The following is a 22,992-nucleotide window of genomic DNA, read 5'->3' as shown; positions in this document are numbered from 1 at the left end:
AAGAAATGGTAAAAGAAAAAGAAAAAAAAAAAAGATCCAATGAAGAGAAGATTGCCTTGAAAAGCAGAATTGGTCAAATAGAAAAAATACAAAAATTAATTGAAGAAAATAATTTGTTAAAAAGTAGAATTGGCCAGATGTAAAAGGAAGTATAAAAGCTCACTGAAGAAAATAATTCCTTAAAAATTAGAATTGGGGGCTAAGTCCTTTCCAGAACTAAGTCTGTTATGAGGTACTCTCTCTTTCTATCTTCTTAATAGTGTCTTCCCTTTAATGGCATCTTTCTCCTATCTATAGTTAACTCTTGTTAGCCCTCTAAACTCTTCTATGTATCTAACATGCCAGTCAATGGCATATCCAGGCCTCATGGAATATTTCCTTAATGGATTCTTCCGAACTCCTTTCCTTAGTAACCTTATTGCTCTCCTAAATATCTTTCATAATTCCCACTCCTGGGTCCTATTTTGCCTCTGCATTTTGTCTATAATCTCTTCCAAATAAATCTGTCTTTTGGGAAAGAAAAAAATTAGAATTGGGCAAGTAGAAACTAATGGCTTTATAAGACATCAAGAAACAATAAAACAAAATCAAAAGAATGAAAAAATGGGGGAGAGAAATATGTAATGTCTCATTGAAAAAAAAAAAAACAAAACAAAACAAGTGACCTGGACAATATCTGTAGGAGAGATAATTTAAGTATTATTGGACTCCCTGGGAACCATGATCAAAAAAAGAGTAGAATCATCTTTCAAGAAATTGTCAAGGAAAACTGTCCTGATATTCTAGAACTAGAGGGTAAAATAGAATTTGAAAGAATCCATTGATCACTTCCTTTAAAAAGTCCCAAAATGAAACTCCCAGAAATATTATAATCAAATTCCAGAGCTTCTAAATCAAGTTCAAGTAGCCAAAAAGAAATAGTTCAAAATCATTGAGCCATAGTCATAAGAGTTAGCAGTTTCTGTTAAAAGATTGAAGGGCTTGGAATATGATATTCCAGAGAACAAAAAAGGTAAAATTACAATCAAGAATCACCTTCTCAGCAAAACTAAATATAATCTTGGGAGAGGAGAAATGGACATTCAATGAAACAGAGGCCTTTTAGACATTCCTGATAAAAAGAGCAGAGCTGAATAGAAAATTTAGCTTTCAAATATAAGTCTCAAGAGAAATATACAAAAGTAAACAGGAGAAAGCAATCATAAGGGTTTCAATAAGATTAAACTGTTTATGGGAAAATGATGCTTGTGACTCCTAAAAACTTTTCTCGTTATTAGGGCATTTAGAATGAGTATACATAAATAGAGGACTCAGATGCAAGTTGAATATGATCTATGTATGTATGAAACAGATATGTAGTAACATACACTCAAATGGGTGCCAAAATGTTTCTTACTATATAGGAAAGCATGAAGGGAACAGGATAAGAGAAAGCAGAGCCAATAGAAGGGAAAATGGATTCGGAGAAGTAAAAGTCAGAAGCAAAACACTTGAGAACACACAGAGTGAAAGGAGGGCATAAGATAAACAGGGATAAAATAAGATTCTGGTAAATCCATAGTAATTATTTCTGTGGAAAAAAATTACAGCACATTTCTCTGATAAAGACCTTTTTTTCTCAAATATTTAGAGACTGGATCTAATTTATAGAAATAAGATCCTTTTTTCAATTAATAAATAACCAAAGGATATGGACAGGCAGTTTTCAGATAAACCCATATTATTGATAGAGTGCTATTGTAACATAAGAAATAGTGAAGGAGGTAATTTTGGAAAAACCTGGGGAAGATCTCTTATATGAACTGATGCAAAGTGAAGTGAACAAAATCAGGAGAACAATTTATACAAGTAACAACACTATAAAGAACTTGGAAAAATTTAGGAATTCTAATCAGCACAGTAGGACAAACAGTTCCACAGTATTTATGATGATGAAATTTGCTATCCACCTCCCCATAGAGAAATGGTAAACTCATAGTACAAATCGAAGCTTTTTTAAAAAACAAAGTTAATGAAGACTTTCTTTTACTTGAACTATACCCATTCATAATGATTTTGTTTTTCTTGTACTCTCAATGGGTGAGAGAGAATTCAGAACTGAAGACAATTTTTTTAAAAAGAAAGAAAAAAGATAAAATATGAAAAATGCTTTGCACCAAGAGAAGTGATGATGGTGGTGGTGGTGGTGGTGGTGGTAGGAGGAAAAGGAGGAGGATGAAGAGGAGGAGGAGGAGGAAGAAGAGGAGGAAGAGGAGGAGAAAGAGGAAGAGGAGTAATAGTAGTAGTAAAAAATACCCAGTATTAAAGATAAATCTCAGTATCTTTTTTTTGAGAGAAAATTGAAGTAGTGTTGTAAAATCATGGTAGTTCCTAATTTTTATCTCTTGATTTACAAAGCACTTCTCTCATAACAATCCTATAAGGAAGGCTAGTAATATAGTATTCTCCTTTTGCAAATAAAGAGCGAGCAGTTCAGAGAGGTTTAGTGATTTGTCTCTGTCTACACAGACGGCAAGTGGCAGGGCTAGTGTTCAAATCTAAGTCTCTCCAATAACAAATTTCCTTTCTGTGTAGCTTTTAGTGGAAAGCCACACAATGAGGAGTGAGAAGGCCTTCCACTCTCACTTCATGTCTCTGTGTTTCTTTGGTTTGGAGTTTGTTTTTTAACATCTCTGTCACTTCCCAATGATATTAATGCCTCTTTCCTCCTCCACCAATTGAATCCTCATTTGTGACAAGCAAATAATCAAATAACACAAATCAATACATTGGCAGTACTTGAAAATAGTCCTTAGCCTTTCCGCCAGGAAGTGGGAGACATATGTCATCTACCCTGGGAAGCCACTTTGTTACTGCACTGATCAGAGTTCTGAAGTCTTTCAATGTTGCTTTACTTTTTTCATATAAAATCAAAATAGTTAAATTAGTTGGTTTCTAAGATTCCTATCACTGCAGTCCTTAGGTTTTTGCTAGAGAAAAACTATCTTAGCTTCCCTTGACAGACCTCTTCCCTCAATGCTTCCATTTCCTTATCTGAAAAATGAGAGTAGTTAACTCTATATGCCTCTTTCTCCCTAGGGATGTTGTGGCAAAATCATCTTTTATTTGAATCATAACTAGGTACACAAATAAAAAAAAAAAAGCATCTAGCACTTTGGAGCAGCTTACAAACACGAAAATACAAAAAAATGCAAAATACAGTTATTGTTATCATATGTAATAACTATTACACTGTTATTTCTTAAATATCTATCAATAATAGTAGAAAAAATAATAATAATAAATCAGAATAGTTATACATTGACAGACTGATACAAAGGAAGCTTACAAGAAATCCATGGCCCTTGCTTTGCCTCTGCTACCATTCATTTCCCCAAGGAGCTAGGTGTTCTCTCCCATGACAAGCTCTGATAGGGGGCCAATAGTGCTGAGACAGGAGTTATGGTTAAAACACGATTTTCAAAATCAGTGACTTTGCTTGTGATAAGCAAGTCTGCTTGGATGAGTGACTCCTACAAAGTCTGGGCTTGGATGGCAATTCTGGTGCCTTTAAACACTGCAAATAAAGACTCATACGGCTTTTCTGGAATTTTTGGAATCTCTGCTTTTGAGATATCTTCTTACCAAGTTTTCATTGTTATTTCATGTTAGCTGAACTGAGCCCCATGATATTAAATCAGTTAGTATCAAAATGAGTCACCATAGTGGTGCTGTCCATAGTCTTAGCTTTCTCTTCTTGGACTGTTGTGAACTACAAATGGGATCTCTTTGTTGCCAAAGCTTCTCCCCTCCCAAGCTGCGTTTTGAATTGTGATCACTTATTTCATGGCAGCCTGCTTCCCCAGTGATCCCCCTCCTCCACTTTTGCCAGTATCAGCACCCTTGGGATACCCAGTATTCTTCCCCCCAAACTCTTCATGATCCTGCACCAATTTATTTTTCCATAGACCTTATTTTGTTCGTTTCATTGATCCTTTTCGGTTGAGTTAAATCTGCTGCCATTGTTTGTGCTGCCTTAGCTCCCTGAGCAGCCGTTAGAAGCGAATGGCACCGCAGCCCCTGCTACATTTCAAGCACATATCCCGGAGGTAGCAAGACATCCCATCAATCTTATGTGCCACCTGGCTCCCTGATAAGCTTTTGTTTTATGTGACTGCGTTGTCAGGAGCATCAGTCCCCCTATCACTGCCACCTCGCCCGGAGAGCTTTTCTAGATATGACAACCATCTAAAGACGAATTATCTCCTCTCCAAGTTAATTTCTATTTCTCAGTGGGGTGCCCCGGGGCCCCCCACTGGGTTTGGAAGTGCTGCTGTTTGGTTAATGGATGAGTGTCTCTTGGATCTGGGTACCCAGGCTGGAAGTGCTGAAGAGCCCAGCTCTCTTTTCTTTTCTGCTTTAATTTGCTTTAATTTCTCACTTGCAGCTGGCGTTAGGAGACCTAAATGGGTTTATTCACAGGACAGTAACTTGACTGTCATTAACATGGAAAGCAAATCATATCAGAGGAAAAGGAGCAGAGTATAGCTCTCATGCTGTCCTTGACCAACTATGAGAGTTTATTTTTCCCCAGAGAGTATGGGAAGGCCTTTTGGAGACTGGAACAAATGGCCTACTACAATAAGCCTATCTCTGACTTTGGGGGATTAGAAATGAAACACTTTCCAATCTACCCCACTCTAGCTTCTTAAGCATTGTTATAAAGATAAAATGAAATAGATTTAGAATTGCTTTGAAAAATTAAAAGCATTTTGCAAACATAATGTGTTAATTTCAAGTATGGCAATTTTTGTAAAAGGTGTTATATTCCAGATATAAAAGCCATTGTCAGAGTCGGATGACCACTGCAGAGGGAACTCGGCAAATATTCACAATACAAGTGTACTGAGCAGACTTCTCAGAGCTCTAAGATACTCTTCATTTCTACTTTATATACTTTTCTTAAAAAGTTAAAGAATACGGGTAATCCCACAGCCAGCAACTAGTTTTCTTCTGGAGGAATTGAACTTTCTTATCCTATCCAGAAGGGAGTATAGGGATTAATTGGGTTTTGTATATGTAGAATAGATTATGGTTAATCATCAGTTCAGAGGAAACATAGCATAATGGTTAGAGAACTGGCCTCAAAGACAATGAAGACTGATTTATTCTGGCTATGTGACAGTGGGCATATCACTTAATCTTTCTGTGCTTAAAGCAGCTAAACATTAATTCTAAAGCAGGTGCTAGGAGTTGCCTAGGTCCTATCCAAAAAAAAGAGGGACAGAGAGAGACAGACACAAAGAGAGTTTGAGAAATTCTTCCTTGAATTGGCAAATCCAGTTTTTTGGTCTGGATGACGTGTCACAAAAATTTTAATTCCAAATGTCATGTTATCTTAAATATGTTGCTTCCTCTTTGAGATTGGGGTGCTTGTCTTCTTCAGTGATTTTACTTACTATAAAATTAGAAAACTTCAGATAAAAAATTATTAGGCAGAGAGTCAAAGAGTTTGAATTAGTACCCTGCTGACTCCTAACCAAATCATTAGTTGTTAGTCATTATGGAAGATCATGCCTCTTTCAGGTTTTTTCCTTAAATTTAGCATCAATCATGACCTGGATATTTTATACCACTTTAAATCCAACACAAATGTCCAGCTATATGAAGTAATCATCATACTAATTACGATACTAAACTATAATCTCCCTTTCTAATTCATTTTTCAGAAAACTGCTAGGCTAATTTCTAAATACCCCCCAGAAATACCCTTAAATGAAAAGCCCTTAAAAAAGGAAATTATTCTGTAGGCACTCTTATATTTTTTATATTCTTCCCCTCTCCCTAACCACCATGTTTAGAAAGAGGAAGAGGCAAGAGGATTGCAAAGTGATTTTTTTTAATGGAATTCACATTTAGGTTTTCTTTTTCTTTAATGTTTTCAGTTTGAGGCTTAAGCGAGTCTAGAAGGATGACAATACTTTGCATTCATAGAGCATTTTACACTTTTGTATATATATATTACTCATAAGGACCAGGAGGCTGTTACAGCTCCAGTTCACTGCTCATATTTCTCCCAAGGTACTATTAAAACCTCATATAAATATCTACTTAGAACTAGTTGCTACACTTTGTTGCCAAACAACTTTGGCTGTAACAGTCTAGGGGAGTGAGCATGGAAATAGATGGAAAGGAAGAAAGGCAGCAGATAGAAACGTAGTTGAAGTGAAGTTCTGTCTCCTAGTACTCTTGCATCTCTACATAGTAATTAGAAATGTCGAGTTGAAATGAATTTTCCACTGTCCTGAACCCCAAATGGCAGCATCCCTTGTAAAAGTATGTTCTTGTACCTATCTGCCTGTGCACTCTCCTGGCCACCACACCATTCTCCATTAGTTAGTGGGGTGCTGCTACCTGGAGGCTTTACTGGCACTTCAAACATGATCATCCAGTACCTAGATTGTTATCTTTCCCCCTTAATTTGTTCTTCCTTCTTCCGTGTTTCTTTCTCTGGCTCTACCATTCACCCTGTCTTCCATGTTTGTAACACTGAAATTCTCTTTTACTCATCCTTCTTCCTCACCTCTCACCAAATTACATCAGATCTTCTTGGCAACATTCCTCTCTTCTTTTTTCTCATTACTGCCATTTTGGTGCTAATAATTATCACGAGCCTGGCCTCTTTCAGAGGCTTTCTTTCAAGTCTGCCCATTTCTATAATCTCCTTTTCTTTTTTTTTTAAGCAAAATAAAAAATTTATTGAATTTATAATATAGCATATAAATCTGATTACATTCTGATATATATTCTGCATATAAATTTTGATTACAATTGTGTTACACTTCCTTCGAAAAGTCATTTGGTAAACAAATAACCCTTAAGTCCTCTTTCTGGTTTGCTTTGATATTGTTCCATGGTTTGGACCACATTCCATTATAAGACTCCTAACCAAATCATTAGTTGTTAGTCATTATGGAAGATCATGCCTCTTTCAGCTTTTTCCTTAAATTTAGCATCAATCATGACCTGGATATTTTATACTACTTTAAATCCAACACAAATGTCCAGCTATATGAAGTAATCATCATACTAATTACAATACTAAATTATAATCTCCCTTTCTAATTCATTTTTCAGAAAAATGCTAGGCTAATTTCTGTTATACTTAGATCTAGAGTAGCAGAGTGGAACAGTACATAAACAGTTGGCCTTGATGTCAGGTTTTGAATTCAAATGCAGCCTGTGACAAATAGTGGCTAAAGGATGCTAGGTAAGGCATTTAATTGTTCAATGCCCAAAATGTTATGCCACAGCTCTCTTTTATTGTCCTGACTCAGTTTCCCTAATTATCCTGACCTAGTCCTGTCTCAGTTTCTCTGCTTCAGTTTATAATCAGCTCAAAGCTCAGTCCTGCAAAACCTCCCCTCCCTCCTTATCAGAATATTTGATAAGGATAAAAGAGCTTATGTTTTAGAATATCAGAATGCCTTTCCGCATCCCAAGCTACCAGAATGTCAGATACCGTCTTATCAAGATACCTCTCCCCATGTCCGGGGTGCCTCCCCCTATTATGTCATCCCATCTCTGGAGGCTCATCCCACCCTGTCAGAGTCCCCTCTCAGCACCCTGACTCTGCCCCTGCCTCAGCCTACCCCCTGAGTCTGCGCCACATGTGTGTATAGGTCATTGAGAACTCACATTGTTTGCTGGATTCTTGGAGACGATAGTCTCATTCAGCCCTAGGATCAAACCATGGATCCATTTGGTCCCAGTAAATCTCTCCCTTTTAAATAAATTATTAAATATTCTCTAATCTCTATATTGCCTCAGTTTCTCCAGCATTACAAAAACAACTCTGGTACATTGTTGAACAGCTACAAATCTGCTTTGGTAGAAGGACTTTCTGATTTGAGGGCTCCCTGTTCTAAGGAAACCACTGCTTACTCCCACACTCCCAGAAACATCTATAATTCTGGACACGTTACTTCTCTGTTCAGAAATCTTCATTGTCTCTGTATTTACTTCCAAGAAAAGTCCAAATTGTTCTGCCCAGAATTACAGTTCTCTGTGACTCTTTTAAAGGTTTGTATTTAACTTCTCTATGCCTGGAATAACCTTCCAACCTCTTTTTACCCATTGAATTCATAACTTATTCTGTAAAACCCATCTCAAAAGACACTTCCTGTTGGAATCCTTCCCAGTTTCCTGAATTCTTTGGCAATTACTTCCCTGCTCAGACCTCTCATCCAACTTTATTGTATGACCTTCAAATGCATTTATTTTGTAATGAGAATGACAATACATCATTCTTTAGCATTTACAAATTGATTTACTTTTTTTTTTTATTTCAACCTCACCATAACCTGTGAAGTAAGCACTCCCAATACCATAAAAGGAAAATCTCAATTCAAGGTTACAGAGACTTAGTGAGAGTCACATAGTGAGCGAGTGCCTTTAGTAGGATGGACTTAAAGCTTTCTAAGATCAGTTCCCTTTCCACCATACATATTATAGGTTGTGCTTCTGTATATTCATGGTTTGTTTTCTTACTAGATTATTGAGCTTCATGAGGATAGAGACTTTATTATAACTTAATGTTTCTTCCAGTAGATAACACATTCGGATCTTTAGTGTTTGTTGTATGCTTTGATTTGAAAGAGAACTTGTTCCCATATAATGAGAAATAGGTCGATAATAGTCAAGCACTTAGGATTATTCTCTACACTTCTAAGTATGCTTTTGAGTGTGATTTTAATCACAAATTAAGTAAACAAGTCTGCCTAAAATAACAAGATTCTACTTTTGGTTGATTGGCCAAAACAGTAGCCAGTGAGAGAGACCTACTGTCCGAGTTTCATTCCAGTTATCCCTTTTTAGTAATCCAGGATGGAGAGAAGACATTCTGGCTTCTTGAGGAGTTTGAACAAAGTCATAATAGTTCAAGTGGCTGTTCACCAGACAGAGCAAAGGTGGCACCTTGACTGACCCTTGAAGAAAATTAAGGCTTCTAACAGGAGCAGGCGAGGGGAAAGAATGTATTCTACTGTGGGAAAAAAGGCATTGCTTTCTGAAAACTAACCTAGGAAGTATTTAGCACAGTGAGGAAGAGCTCTAATAAAAACTTCAAAGACTATTTCCAATGGTAGCTCTGGCAAGGCCTGAAACCCTTGTTAGTTTCAAGCAGTGGGCTTTCCTTTAATGATTTCTCCATTCTATTCCTCTCCAGCCACTTTCACCAGATCTTATTAAAGCCAAATCAGTTGAGTAGCCTTCTGGCCAATAACAGGCCAATACAAATACATAATTTCTTAGGTCAAACTTAACACCATACTTACTCATTGTGTGAGCATTACCTGACCAGATAATCGTGTCTCTTTTTATATGGGCATAAACTGGCTGGCAGATACATCCGCTAGTGACTAGGATTATAATTCTTTATTTCAATGTGTCATACTTGCTTTTATTCTGGATTAATGAGCATTTGTTTGCATTATAACTTGGTTTTTCTCTCTCTTCTAGTTTTCACTTAGTATTTCTTGAAGTAGTCTTAATTTTAAACAACTTGGACCAATCTCATTCTGCAGGATACCTGCATCCTAGACCCAAATCTGACATTTGCTATGGGTCCCATAGCATTAGGAATAGGGATCAATAAAGAGCAGTTCTTCTTTCATCCATGGTTTTCCCCTTCAAACTACTTTTTCCCATCCTTTTCAGTTTCAGAAACAATTATATGTTATAATAAGCCTTTTTGTTAAATCCTGGGGTGACAACACAATTCCAGACCTTTCTAATGTCTTCCAGACATTCTCATGGTGGAAACACTATCTAAACAACTGTGCATATATAAGATAGAGACAATGTAAAAGGAAAGTGATCTCAGAGTAAAGAGGAAAACAAAATGCCTCCTGCAGAAAGTAGAATTTTAGCCAAGTCATTGATAGAAATCAAGAAGACTAAGAGGCAAAAGTGAAGAAGAGCACTCCAGGTGTGGGGAAAAGGCAGTGCTAACACAGAGAATTGAGAGCTTTTTTTGTGATGTGCAAGGAACAGAGAGAAAGCCAAGCCATTGTCACTGGGTCATAAATTGCTTAGAGAAAAATAAAATGTTGAGTAGAAATGTAAAGAGGAGATGGATCACGAAGGGTTTTAAGTGTCAAACTTTTAAAGACTCTGTATTTACTCCTTCAGGTATTAGGACCCACGAAGATTTAATGAGCAGGGGGCAGACATGAGCTAGCTTATGCTTTTAGAAAGATCATTTTCCCTAAATGAAGGGTAGATTAAAGTGAAGAGAGATTGAGGCTAAAAGATCAAGCAGCAGATTATTATACTGATCCACACTGGAAGTGATATGGGTCCTACCACAGTAGTGATTGTTTAAATAGAGAAAAGGACATGTATATGAGATGTTGTGAAGGTAGAAATGCCGCAGTTTTTTTCACCTATCCATATACTACCCATTCTTCAGCTCATACCTTTTCCATGAATGTTTCCTTTGTAATTCTAATCTACTTTTATTTCTGCTATTTTTAGAAGCTTTCACATATTTGTACCCAGAAAATGACCTTTTTCTCACAAACTGTCATATTTTTTATTTCATGTGTATATGTTTTATCTCCACAACTAGACTCCAGACTCTTTGTAGCAAGGAATCCTTTACTTCTTCTCTAGTGTCAAGAACAGTATAATAAAACTAGCTGGCAGCAAATAAAGATTGTACATAGCTTCCTTAAGACTCCCAAAATTTCATTTCCATGGATGGTTCTAACAAGAATTGCATCCGCTAAGTATAACACCACCATAAGGATCTATTGATCATAAGGATCTATTCCAATAGTATGCTTGTCAGAAACTTCATTACTAGTTATTTTGAGCTGCATCAGATTCAAGTCTCCTGTTAGTTTAGATCCATCAATGATGCAAAATGAAACACTTGTAGGTCATTTAGCAGTTAAGAATAGCGAGTTCACTAAGCTACAGCATTGAAAAGGGTACTCAACTAAGCTAAAGTACTTTAGAAGCGTCCCTCTTTCCCCTTGTCTCCATATTGAAACAAATCTGGTTAGGAGAACTCCCAGCCAGTCCCAGATGGGACATCAGATAAATCTGCCTTAGCATGAACAGAATATTTTATGCTCTCAGGTAATGAGAAAACCTACATAACAAGATCTGAGGCCACCGGGAAGTTGGGTCACTTGTAAGAGTTGACTTGGCTTCTTGGGCCAGTTGAGTCTTAGGGGAAGCTTTTTTGCCTTTTAAAGAAAGAACTAACCTAAAGGGGGTGAGGTGAGGAAGTTACCTTGATAGAGGCTGATCTTATCACAATGGATATAGACTAAATAGGGATTATTTTCTCGAATGACAGAAAAGGGAACTGAGAGCCAACTATGCCATTAGCTGCTAATTCCAATCAGCATTTCTAAAAAGTATGAGAAGGAAGTGAAAATATAATGATGGGGGAGAAATGATGTCAACTTTTGCTTAGGTAGGAAAGTGAGAGAAGGGGCTCCAGTGTATATTTGAAAGGAATCTATTTGCTGGGTCAACTTTTTCAGAGGACAGTGGATAAAACTCATTTAATCTTAGCAGATCCTCAGAATAGATTCAAATCTAAAGTAGCTGGCACTGAGTTAGAAGGCAAGGTTAACAGATGAAAGTGGAAATTTAGATGAGTGGCTAGAATTATTGAATATGTGTGAATTTTTCCTTTCCCCTTAATATTGGGAAGAGTTTAGCAATAGTAAGGCACCAGGTACCTGTCAAAAGGATCACCAGGCCAGAATGAGTCACCGACACTACCCACATATTTTTGTCCAGGGTAAGGATCCATTTATCTTAATCTATGGGATAAAAATAGTAAGTCCTGCTGAGACTGTTTTTCTGATTCAAGCTTTGCTTCTGTTATGGCCATAAGAAGCACATAAGGAAGATAATTGGTAATGGATTTGTCTTTCCAAAAGCTGATGATTCTCCCATAAATATCAAGTCTACTGGTTTATTTGTAAAAAGAGATATAGATCATGAGATTCAAATTGGAAAAGGAAGGTGCCCATATGTGAAGTTGTTAGGAATAACAAATAATATGATTGCTTCCTAATCTACTAATTTAACTAGCTGATTTTTGGTAAATCATTTAACTTCTCTAAACCTGAATGGGACTTAATAATAACATATTACAGCTTTCTGATTTCTCTACACACAGTTTCACAGGGTTTACAAATTGGGTTTATTTCTTAATGTCACCAGCTTCATTGTCTTGTTCCCAAAGGATTTGTTAATCGAGGCATCACAGGACTTGTTGGTTGGTTTATTGGTTGAAAAACTTCACCACAGCAAAGCAAGGAAGAAGTTTTAGGTGAGCTAGATCTTTGCATCCATCTATGAAACTGATTAATGTCCTGGTCCCCCAGGAGCCTCTGCACTGCATCCGAGGTTAACTTTTAAAAGCAGAGGGAGGAAGAGCAGGGATAATACAGTTAAAAAAAAAACAAAACAGTATTTTTCTTGATCTCCTGTTCAGTATGTGTGTGCCTAGTTGAAGAGGAAGGAGGAAAGAAGGATTACATACAAGTTAAAATATATGAATGGTGTCCTTATTCCATAGACATTAACTTCTGAAAGATGGCATCCATTTTTTGACAGCTGTCCTCCTTGTGGTGGAATTTTCCAGGCCCCACAGTTTCATACTACTCTATGACAAAATGGTTTTGAGCCCAGGAAGGGAAAGCAAGCAAATGGCATAAAAGGAAGAAAGTAGCAATTGAGCTTTTTATTTGTTTTCCATTTGTCCCCATTTATAATAGTGTTAGCTATAATAATAGGTATGTACAGCATTTTTTTTGTTGTTGATGTACCCTTCCAAATGCCAAGATTTGTCATTTTTTCAGTGTGTGGGATCATTATCATTAGCTGCATCATTAGTTCTTCTCTTGATAATTGTTGGCCATGTGCTAATTTCTCACAGCTAATTATCATATGAGAAGAGGGCTAAATGACTGAGATATTTACTGTTTATTTCTAGCATATCAGAATGATGTTCTACAGTCTCTGCTCTTATCTTTGCTTGTGCTATGGCCATAAGAAACATATAAGGAAGACAATTGGTAATGGATTTGTCTTTCCAAAAGCTGATGATCCTCCCATGAATATCAAGCCTACTGGTTATTTGTAAAAAGGGATGTAGATCATGAGATTCAAATTGGAAAAGGTGCTCACATGGGAAGTTGATAGGAATAACAAATAATATGACTGCTTCCTAATCTCCTAATTTAACTAGCTGACTTTTGGTATTATTTAACTTCTCTAGACTTTAATTTCCTTATCTGTAAAATTCAAAAGGGTAAGATTACTCTCCCTTTAAACTCCTTAAAATTTGACTGTAATCTTGTCTTAGAAAATAGGTGGCTTTGATAGGTTACAGAAACATCACTAATTGGTCACTTTCTAGAAATTGGTAGAAGTAGAAACCACTCATATATCTTTTTTCAGGTTTTTTTTTTGGGGGGGAGGGCCATGTTTGTCACTCTGCAGGCCATGTTAATGAAATATGAGAGCCCATAGAATATCTAGCCTTGCCAGAAGTCACAAAAGTAACCAAAATCATTGAATTACACAAAAATTGAATTACACACAGTCCATGCAGTTTATAAGAGAAATACTCAGGCTCTTACTGAAGACATGATATATTCTACATGCAGTCTTAATAAACTTGCTTATCTAGTTTTCTAGTGCACAGTAAACTAAAAGTAGCACATTAAATATGGAAAACAACTGATGGCAAGGAATGACAGGATAATTTTTTTTCATTGTGACAGCTCTCCATCTGACAGCGAAAAATCAGATAGGAAAATTATAAAACTGGATACCAGAACTAAAAGCAATTTGAAGCCATTTCATATTAAATAGTTTGATAGAAGAGGGGGAACCCCCATACACATCATTTTCTACTAGATGTTGTCTGTTGCTCTTCCCCAAACCACTTTATATTTGAGTACTCCTAGAATCTTTTTAGCTATTGGTCACAGATTGCTAGTGAAGTTGAACACCACAAAATAAATAAGAAATTTTACTTGAGAGAATGATTTAATGAAAATATTAGCATAAAATGTATTAGGGGAATTCTTAATTCAGTAAGAGACATACCAATTTTATATAAGCTAAACTACCAAGGATGTAGACTACCAGGCAAACTATTAATATAATGAAGTTAGAATATTTAACAATCATCCTAACTACCTAAAACGTGATATTCCTGGAAATAGGAGTATGGTAGAGCAATACTTCTAGTGTCAGAAGGACCAGCCTGAGCAAGCAGCCATGTAGATTCTTTATTTTCAAGAGAGGAGAGAGTTAAAGAAGGAAGAGAGAAATAGGGGAGGACAAGGGACATTTTCCAGAGACCCAGCTTGGTTCACCAACCAGAAGGGAAAAAAGGTAGACAGGAAGCAAATTCAAAAGCAAGTAATACAGAGATGCTGGCCATGACCCTTGTCCACAACATTCAATCCAACTAAGTCTCATCCTTCCAACCACTTCAACTTCTTTCCCCAAAGCTGATACAATATCTGTCCATTTTAGACTGCCAGGAAGATTTTGCTTATGAAAGTCACCACCTTCCTCAGCTCCTCAGTGACCAGATCTCTGGATCTCAGGATTCCTGTTGAGCTGGTCCCTCAGTCTGGTGGCCCAGTTTATGAATCCTGTGGTGGCCGGTGGTAGATGAGAAAAGGGGGCCTTAATGAGGAAACCAAAGTATCACTCTTTGCAGATGATATGATGGTATACCTAGAGAACCCCAGAGATTCTACTAAAAAGCTATTAGAAATAATTCATAATTTTAGCAAAGTAGCAGGATACAAAATAAATCCCCATAAATCCTCAGCATTTTTATACACCACCAACAAAATCCAAGAGCAAGAGATACAAAGAGAAATTCCATTCAAAATAACTGTTGATAGCATAAAATATTTGGGAATCTACCTACCAAAGGAAAGTCAGGAATTATTTGAGCAAAATCACAAAAAAGTTTCCACACAAATAAAGTCAGACTTAAATAATTGGAAAAATATTAAATGCTCTTGGATAGGCCGAGCGAATATAATAAAGATGACAATACTCCCTAAACTAATCTATTTATTTAGTGCTATACCAATCAGACTTCCAAGAAAATATTTTAATAATTTAGAAAAAATAACAACAAAATTCATATGGAACAATAAAAAGTCGAGAATCTCAAGGGAATTAATGAAAAAAAAATCAAATGAAGGTGGTCTAGCTGTACCTGATCTAAAATTATATTATAAAGCAGCAGTCACCAAAACCATTTGGTATTGGCTAAGAAATAGATTAGTTGATCAGTGGAAAAGCTTAGGTTCACAAGACAGAATAGTCAACTATAGCAATCTAGTGTTTGACAAACCCAAAGATTCTAACTTTTGGGATAAGATTTCATTATTTGATTAAAAACTGCTGGGATAACTGGAAATTAGTATGGCAGAAATTAGGCAAGGACCCACACTTAACACCATATACCAAGATAAGATCAAAATGGGTCCATGACCTAGGCATAAAGAACGAGATTATAAATAAATTAGAGGAACATAGGATAGTTTATCTCTCAGACTTGTGGAGGAGAAAGAAATTTGTGACCAAAGATGAACTAGAGACCATTACTGATCACAAAATAGAAAATTTTGATTATATCAAATTAAAAAGCCTTTGTACAAACAGAACGAATGCAAACAAGATTAGTAGGGAAGCAACAAACTGGGAAAACATCTTTACAATTAAAGGTTCTGATAAAGGCCTCATTTCCAAAATATATAGAGAACTGACTCAAATTTATAAAAAATCAAGCCATTCTCCAATTGATAAATGGTCAAAGGATATGAACAGACAATTTTCAGATGATGAAATTGAAACTATTACTACTCACATGAAAGAGTGTTCCAAATCACTATTGATCAGAGAAATGCAAATTAAGACAACTCTGAGATATCACTACACACCTGTCAGACTGGCTAAGATGACAGGAAAAAATAATGATAAATGTTGGAGGGGATGCGGGAAAACGGGGACACTAATGCATTGTTGGTGGAGTTGTGAATGAATCCAACCATTCTGGAGAGCAATCTGGAATTATGCCCAAAAAGTTATCAAAATGTGCATACCCTTTGATCCAGCAGTGTTTCTATTGGGCTTATATCCCAAAGAGATACTAAAAAAGGGAAAGGGACCTGTATGTGCCAAAATGTTTGTAGCAGTCCTGTTTGTAGTGTCTAGAAACTGGAAAATGAATGGATGCCCATCAGTTGGAGAATGGCTGGGTAAATTGTGGTATATGAATGTTATGGAATATTATTGTTCTGTAAGAAATGACCAGCAGGATGAATACAGAGAGGCTTGGAGAGACCTACATGGACTGATGCCGAGTGAGATGAGCAGAACCAGGAGATCATTATACACTTTGACAACGATATTGTATGAGGATATATTCTGATGGAAGTGGTTTTCTATGACAAAGAGACCTAACTGAGTTTCAATGGATAAATGATGGACAGAAACAGCTACACCAAAGAAGGAACACTGGGAAACGAATGTGAACTATTTGCATTTTTGATTTTTCTTCCTGAGTTATTCTTACCTTCTGAATCCAATTCTCCCTGTGCAACAGGAGAACTGTTCGGTTCTGCAAATATGTATTGTATCTAGGATATACTGCAACATATTTAACATATATAGGACTGCTTGCCATCTTGGGGGGGGGGGGGTGGAGGGAGGGAGGGGAAAAAAACGAAACATAAGCGAGTGCAAGGGATAATGTTGTAAAAAATTACCCTGGCATGGATTCTGTCAATACAAAGTTATTATTAAATAAAATAAAATTTAAATTTAAAAATAAAAATTAAAAAAATTAAAAAAATTAAAAAATAAAAATAAAATAAAAAAAGAGAGAGAAAAGGGGGCCTTATCCACATCCTCATTCATAGTTAGAATCAGCTGACAGCCACAACATGGCCAAATATAAGAATTTAATTTTTGTCTCGAAGAAGCAGCCTTTTTACTTCCACAGACCTGATGGCAATAATTGTCATTAAGAATGATAAACTTGAATCATGAAGGAAAGGAAAGTTTATGTTCCTGTCCTGCTTACAAAAGCAAGAAAATTTCTGATACATTTTATTTCCTCATTAGAATGTAAACTCCCTGTTGAGTAGGGATGGTTTCACTCTGCATTTGTATTCTCAGTACCTAACACAGTGACTTGGCACTTAATAAATGCTTATTAATTGATAGGTTGATTTGAGAACAATTTCTATACAAAATGGTTTAGTTTTTTTAATTGTGTCTTTAGCAAGCTGGAATTTCTTTTCATCAAAAATTGCTTTGAAATAGGTAATGCTGGTAAGAGTTGGCAGTCTTTTAGTTACATGTAGGTTATGCTGTAATGGGATTTTTTTCTTTTCTGCAGAACCTTTACCTAAAAAAAGGGAAGTCAGGATAATCTTCATTTAATTAAAAGGCAATTATTATAGTGTAGGCCTTTTGTTTTTCCATAGATAAATTCCATGGGACAGAGCTGTTCTTTTTCATAATTTTCATTTTCTAGTGAAAAACTCTCAAGGGATCTGAAGTGGGTTTTATTTTTTGCTGAAGTTCTTGTTTTCTTTCCCTCTTAAAAAATTGACACATTATATCTGGAATAATGATGATTAAGAACCTCAGTGGGCAAGAAATTGAAACAAACAGCTGGAAGGCATGGTTGCTGATGGGCTTATTCTCCAGGGCCCCTCTCCTGAAGCATGCTCAGAAATGATGATATGTTCAGTAGATGCCAACAATTATTCCAAATAGTGATAAATGGTCTCTAATGGTTTAGTTAGAAAGCTTATTTTGCTCTTGAAATACCACTGGACCACATTTTCTCTCCCATATCATGAGTTTCAAGTTTGAATTTGATTTGGTATCATATGGAAATGCCTATATATCCAAATATGTTGTTATCAATTCTCTTTAAGGTACTTTCATTATTGACTTCTGACTTGATCTTGGACAAATCTTTCTTGTTTATGTTTAATTTCTCTAAATATAAGACAATAAACTTTCTGATCATCTGTCATACGTAAGGAAATTAGAAGGATTAAATAGATCAAGAAAAATTAATTTTCAGAATGCTCTGAGCTCTTTTTATTAAATATTTTATAAAAATAGGGAACATTATTATAACATCTTGCTCGTTTGATACTTTTCATTTTTTGGTCTTGATTTATGATTGCAAGTACATTGGGGAACAAAGGGAACAAAGCAACAAATGTTTATTAAGAGCCTATTATAGCTTAGGCACTATTCCAAGTGTTGGGGACACACCAGGAGGCAAGACATTCTCTGCCCTCAAGGAACACACAGTCTAATAGGAAAGGTAACAGGCAAACATTTATGTACAAACAAATTATGTATAGGATAAATAGTAATTAATTAAGAATAAAAGCACTACAATTAATAGGAGCTGGGAAAAGCTTCCTGCCCAAAATGATATCTTTACCTAGGACTTGAAGCTAGGGAAACCAAGGAACAGAGAAAAGGGAGAGTGTTCTCAGCATGAAGAACAGCCAAAGAAAATGCTATAATAGAGAGATCAAAGATGTGTTGTCAAAGAATAGCCAGGAGATCAGTATTGTCGGATTGAAGAAGACAATCACCCCTCAACTTCTGTGGGTTTTTCAGATGCATATTTCTGGTTATTTGTGGGTTGGCTGTCAATAATTGAACGGTAATTGTTGAAGATTTGTGGCACATTGTACGTAAAGTTACAGGTTCATGTATACGTAAAGATAACCAAAATAAACTTAGTAAATCATAAATGCACAAATATTGGATATTATTAATCAGTTTTTTCATTTACTTCCATAAATCTGCATATATAAATTTTTTATAAACAGTTACATTTTGTTAAAAGTTTCAGTGTACAAAAGAACTCTGAGCCGTGCACTTTCTTTGGGAATACCCCACTCTTTTTATCTCCACCATTCAGACTCAGTCACATAATTTTCTTTCACAATGATCATTGCTCCAGCTACGCTAGAGGGACTGAAAACTCTGCATAGCGTGTGAGAGATCTTTCGAGTAGCAACTGCAATTTTTTATGGACACAATGTGTTAGTTGTTTTGTCTGTTAAATTAATAATTATTTAAAATAAAGGTTCAAAATGAGGCCTAGATTTATTTGTGGTTTTTCACATTTATAGGGTCCTATATACCTACCCTGCAAATGTTGAGGTTTGCATACTTTTGGTGCAAGAAACCTGGGAAGGAAAGTAGGTTATAAAGGACTTTGATTATTAGAGGATTTTGTATTTGATCCTGGGATGATAGAGAGCCACTAACATAGTTGGACCTGACCTTAGTGAAATCACTTTGGCAGCTGAATGGAGAATGGATTGAAGGGAGGGAGTCTTGAGGCAGGCTGACCCACCAGCTGGCCATTGCAACAGTCCAGGTGGGAGCTGGTGGGAGCCTGCACCAAAGTGCTAACAGTGTCAGAAGAAAAAAGGGAGCCTATATTGGAAAGACTTTGCAAAGGCCCCATCAATAGAACTTGGCAACAGCTTAGATTTGTGAGGTAAGATAGAGTGAGGGGGTTCAGAAATCCACCTAAATTTTTATCCTAAGCAACTGAGAAGATAGTGTTGCCTTGTACAATAATAAGGAAATTGGGATGTCAGAATATAATTTAGGGGAAAAGATAATGTGTTCAGCTTTGAACATGTTGAGTTTAAGATGTCTACTAGACATTCAATTCAAGATGTCTGAATTGCAGATTGGAAATGCAAGATTGGAGATCAGCAAAGAGGAGGGGGATGGATAGGTAGATTTGAGAATCATCTATTTAAAGATGACAGATTCATGGAAGCAGCAAGTATTTTATGTGTTTTGGTAGATTGATCCACAAATACTTTATGCATTTTGTAGTTTTTTGGAAAGAGATTTTCCTATTATTCTATTATTACCTCTTGGATTTTGTTATTATTATTGAAATACTGTTGATTTGGGGGGCAGGGGGTTTCTTAGGAATTATTTTGTAGCCTGCAACTTTGCTAAAACTTTAAGTGATCTTAATTAGTAACTTTGCTGAATCTCTTGGATTTTCTAAGTAAGCCAAATAGGGATAGTTTATCTCAGCTTTATTCATCTTTGTGCCTTTAATTCCCTTCATTTGTCTTATTACTGTGACAAGCATTTCCAGAATTATGTAAATCAACAGTGAGAAAAGTTAATATCTTGGATTAATCTTATATTTATTGAGAAAGCTTCTAGTGTAGGCCCATTGAATATGATACTTGATTTTGATTTTAGTTATATACATTTAATAATACTTTAATGATATGTGCCTAAACTTTGTAGGATTTTTAGCATAAGTGAGAATTGTACTTTATCAAAGACTTTTTCTGTACCCAGATATTGTGTGGCTTTGAATGTTATAATGTTTAATATGATTAATTATGTTAATTATTTACCTAATCTTACATCATCCTTGAATCTCTGGTATAAATCCAACTTGGCAGTGATCAGTTTATGATTTGCCATAATCTGTTTGTCAGGATTTCATTTAAAACTCTTTAATCAATATTCATTAAATATATTAATTTATAGTTTTCCTTTGCTTTATCCTTTCATTGATTAGACATTAGAACTACATTTGTCTCATAAAAGATGTTCTATTGTACATAATGTTTTCTATCTCAAATTTTTAGAATAGTTCAAGTAGTTTGGGTACTAATTTTTCTTTATATTTATGTGTGGAGTATGCATATATATTCTTAGATTTTTGTTTTTGGAGTTTTAGTTTCATTAATGTGTTTTGTTTTTACATTAAAGACATTTATTAATTATCTCTACTTGAAATGTCTCTTCTAACAAAATAAATCATTAAGTAAAACTAACAAAATAGTGATTTCATCCGAAAGTGCATATAACATTCCACATGTATAGTACCCCTTCCCCAGTTTTTTTTTCCTTTTTAATTAGCAGAAATCTAATTTTTTTTCTCCTTCCTACCTATCTCATTGAAAAAGAAAAAAGAAAAAAAAATTACCTGTAACAAATATACATTCAGAAGTTAGGTAAAGTTCCTTGATACATATGTCTCATTCTATGTCATATATGTCACCTCTCTATCAGAATATCAGGAATGATCTAATATGATATTTCACCATCAGTCTTCTGTAATCATATATAATAATTGTATTTAGTGTTATAGCTCTTAAATCCTTCAAAGCTGTTCTCTTAGTTCTATTCATTTCATTCTTTATCAATTTATAAAGTTCTTTAAAAAATATTTGTTTTTATAATATTGATGTTATAGTTTAAATTTTTCTTCTGACTTATTTCACTATAAAGCACTTCATATATGTCTTTGCATGTCTCTATGAAATCATCTATTTTCTTATTTATTAAAGGAAAGTAGTGTTTTGTCACATTAATATTTCACAATTTATTAATCTAGTTTTCAATTGATGTGTTCCCTTTAGTTTCCAGGAGTGGGGAGAAGGGAAAAATTGCCACCATAAAAAGATGCCATTAAAAGTTCTGAGAAAACCTTTTCCTGTTTCTTCGATGTTGAGGGTACAAGGTATAGGTCCAATTTACTCAAAGGGCTAAGACTATTTAGTAACTTTTTGAGGATAATTCCAAATTGCTTTCCAGATTGGTTGTTTCAATTCATAAGTCTATAATTATGCATCATTATGTCTCTTTACCCATAGACCCTCCAGTGCTTATCATTTTTCTTTTTTGTCATCCCTGCTTATCTTTTGGATAGAAGGTAAAATCTCAGGATTGCTTTAATTTGTACTTTGCTCATTATAGAGATTTGGAATAGGTAGGGATAGTGATAATCTGGTTTTTTTCCCTAGAGAATTACCTGTTCATATCCTTAGACAGTTGATCAGTTGAGGAATAGCCCTTATTCTTATAAATTTCCTTATAAATAAACTACAGATTATAGATATACTACATATGCCCTGTCATATCTAAAATAGTATCTGATGTATTGTACATAGACTGTATTTATGAATATTTTTTGACTCATAATAAAATAGAAGTGGCATTTATAAGGCAGATGGGACCTCTAGAACTCAACTTTTAGATTTAATTATATTAACAGTGTTGTCAATGGAGATCCTTTTCTTTCTTCTTTTTCTTTTTAGCTTTTTATTTTCAAAATATATGCATAGATAGTTTTTTCAACATTCACTCCTGCAAAAACTTGTGTGGCAAATTTTTTCTTTCTCTTTCCCCCATTCCCTTCCCTAGACAGCAAGTAATTCAATATATGTTAAACATGGGCAGTTCTATATGTATTTCCATATTTATCATGCTGCACAAGAAAAATTAGATCAAAAAGGGGAAAAAAAATGAGAGAAAACAAAAAACAAGCAAATGACAACAAAAAAGGTGAAAATACTATGTTGTTTTCCACCTTCAGTCTCCATGGTTCTCTTTATGGATGCAGATCGCTTTCTCCATCACATCTATTGGAATTGGCCTGAATCATTTCATTGTTGAAGAGAACCACGTGCATCAGAATTGAGGAGATACTTTTCTTAAAGACTTTTGATATAAGAAATTCTAGTTCCTTACATCCTAGTCAAAAAATAAGAGAAATTTTATATTTTTATTTAATTTTGCAATATATAATTTTGCAATATTCTTTCTCAAGATTCAACACTTCAACACTGGCCCTCCAGCGAGTTAGTTTCTTTGGTTCTTCATATAACCTCACATAACTCATACCTTCAACAAATGCAAAAAAAAATCCATGAAGGTCTCTTCCCTATGAGTCCTATTGTCAGACCTCCTAGACTGACAGATGCTGAGCAATTACAATTAGATTTACAGCTAGCAGTCTATACAGAACAATGTTATAGGTCAACCAAGAATAGGTTTTCAGTTTCCAGGTGACAGATGGTAGGTTGTAGTTGAACCAAAGTTGAAAAGACTTCACTTTTTAAC

General features: G+C 35.3%; 1 protein-coding gene and 1 long non-coding RNA gene across 4 annotated transcripts in view; one reads left to right on the top strand and one right to left on the bottom strand.

Moving 5' to 3' along the window:
• LOC127564794 (uncharacterized) overlaps positions 1-19,096 on the bottom strand; it is a 229,524-nt gene extending 210,428 nt beyond the window's left edge. The window contains exon 1 of the long non-coding RNA XR_007954358.1: positions 15,542-19,096. This is a non-coding gene — a long non-coding RNA (uncharacterized LOC127564794). The remainder of the gene's footprint in view (positions 1-15,541) is intronic.
• The window catches only part of EXOC4 (exocyst complex component 4), a 931,688-nt gene that overhangs the window by 704,397 nt on the left and 204,299 nt on the right, over positions 1-22,992 (top strand). The gene's annotated exons all lie outside the window — the stretch shown is intronic.

This window comes from Antechinus flavipes, chromosome 5 (genome assembly GCF_016432865.1).
Source record: "Antechinus flavipes isolate AdamAnt ecotype Samford, QLD, Australia chromosome 5, AdamAnt_v2, whole genome shotgun sequence".
In the NCBI taxonomy this organism is placed as follows: Eukaryota; Metazoa; Chordata; class Mammalia; order Dasyuromorphia; family Dasyuridae; genus Antechinus; species Antechinus flavipes.
Note: the sequence above shows the minus strand (reverse complement) of the source record. Positions and strands in the feature narration are given on the sequence as shown.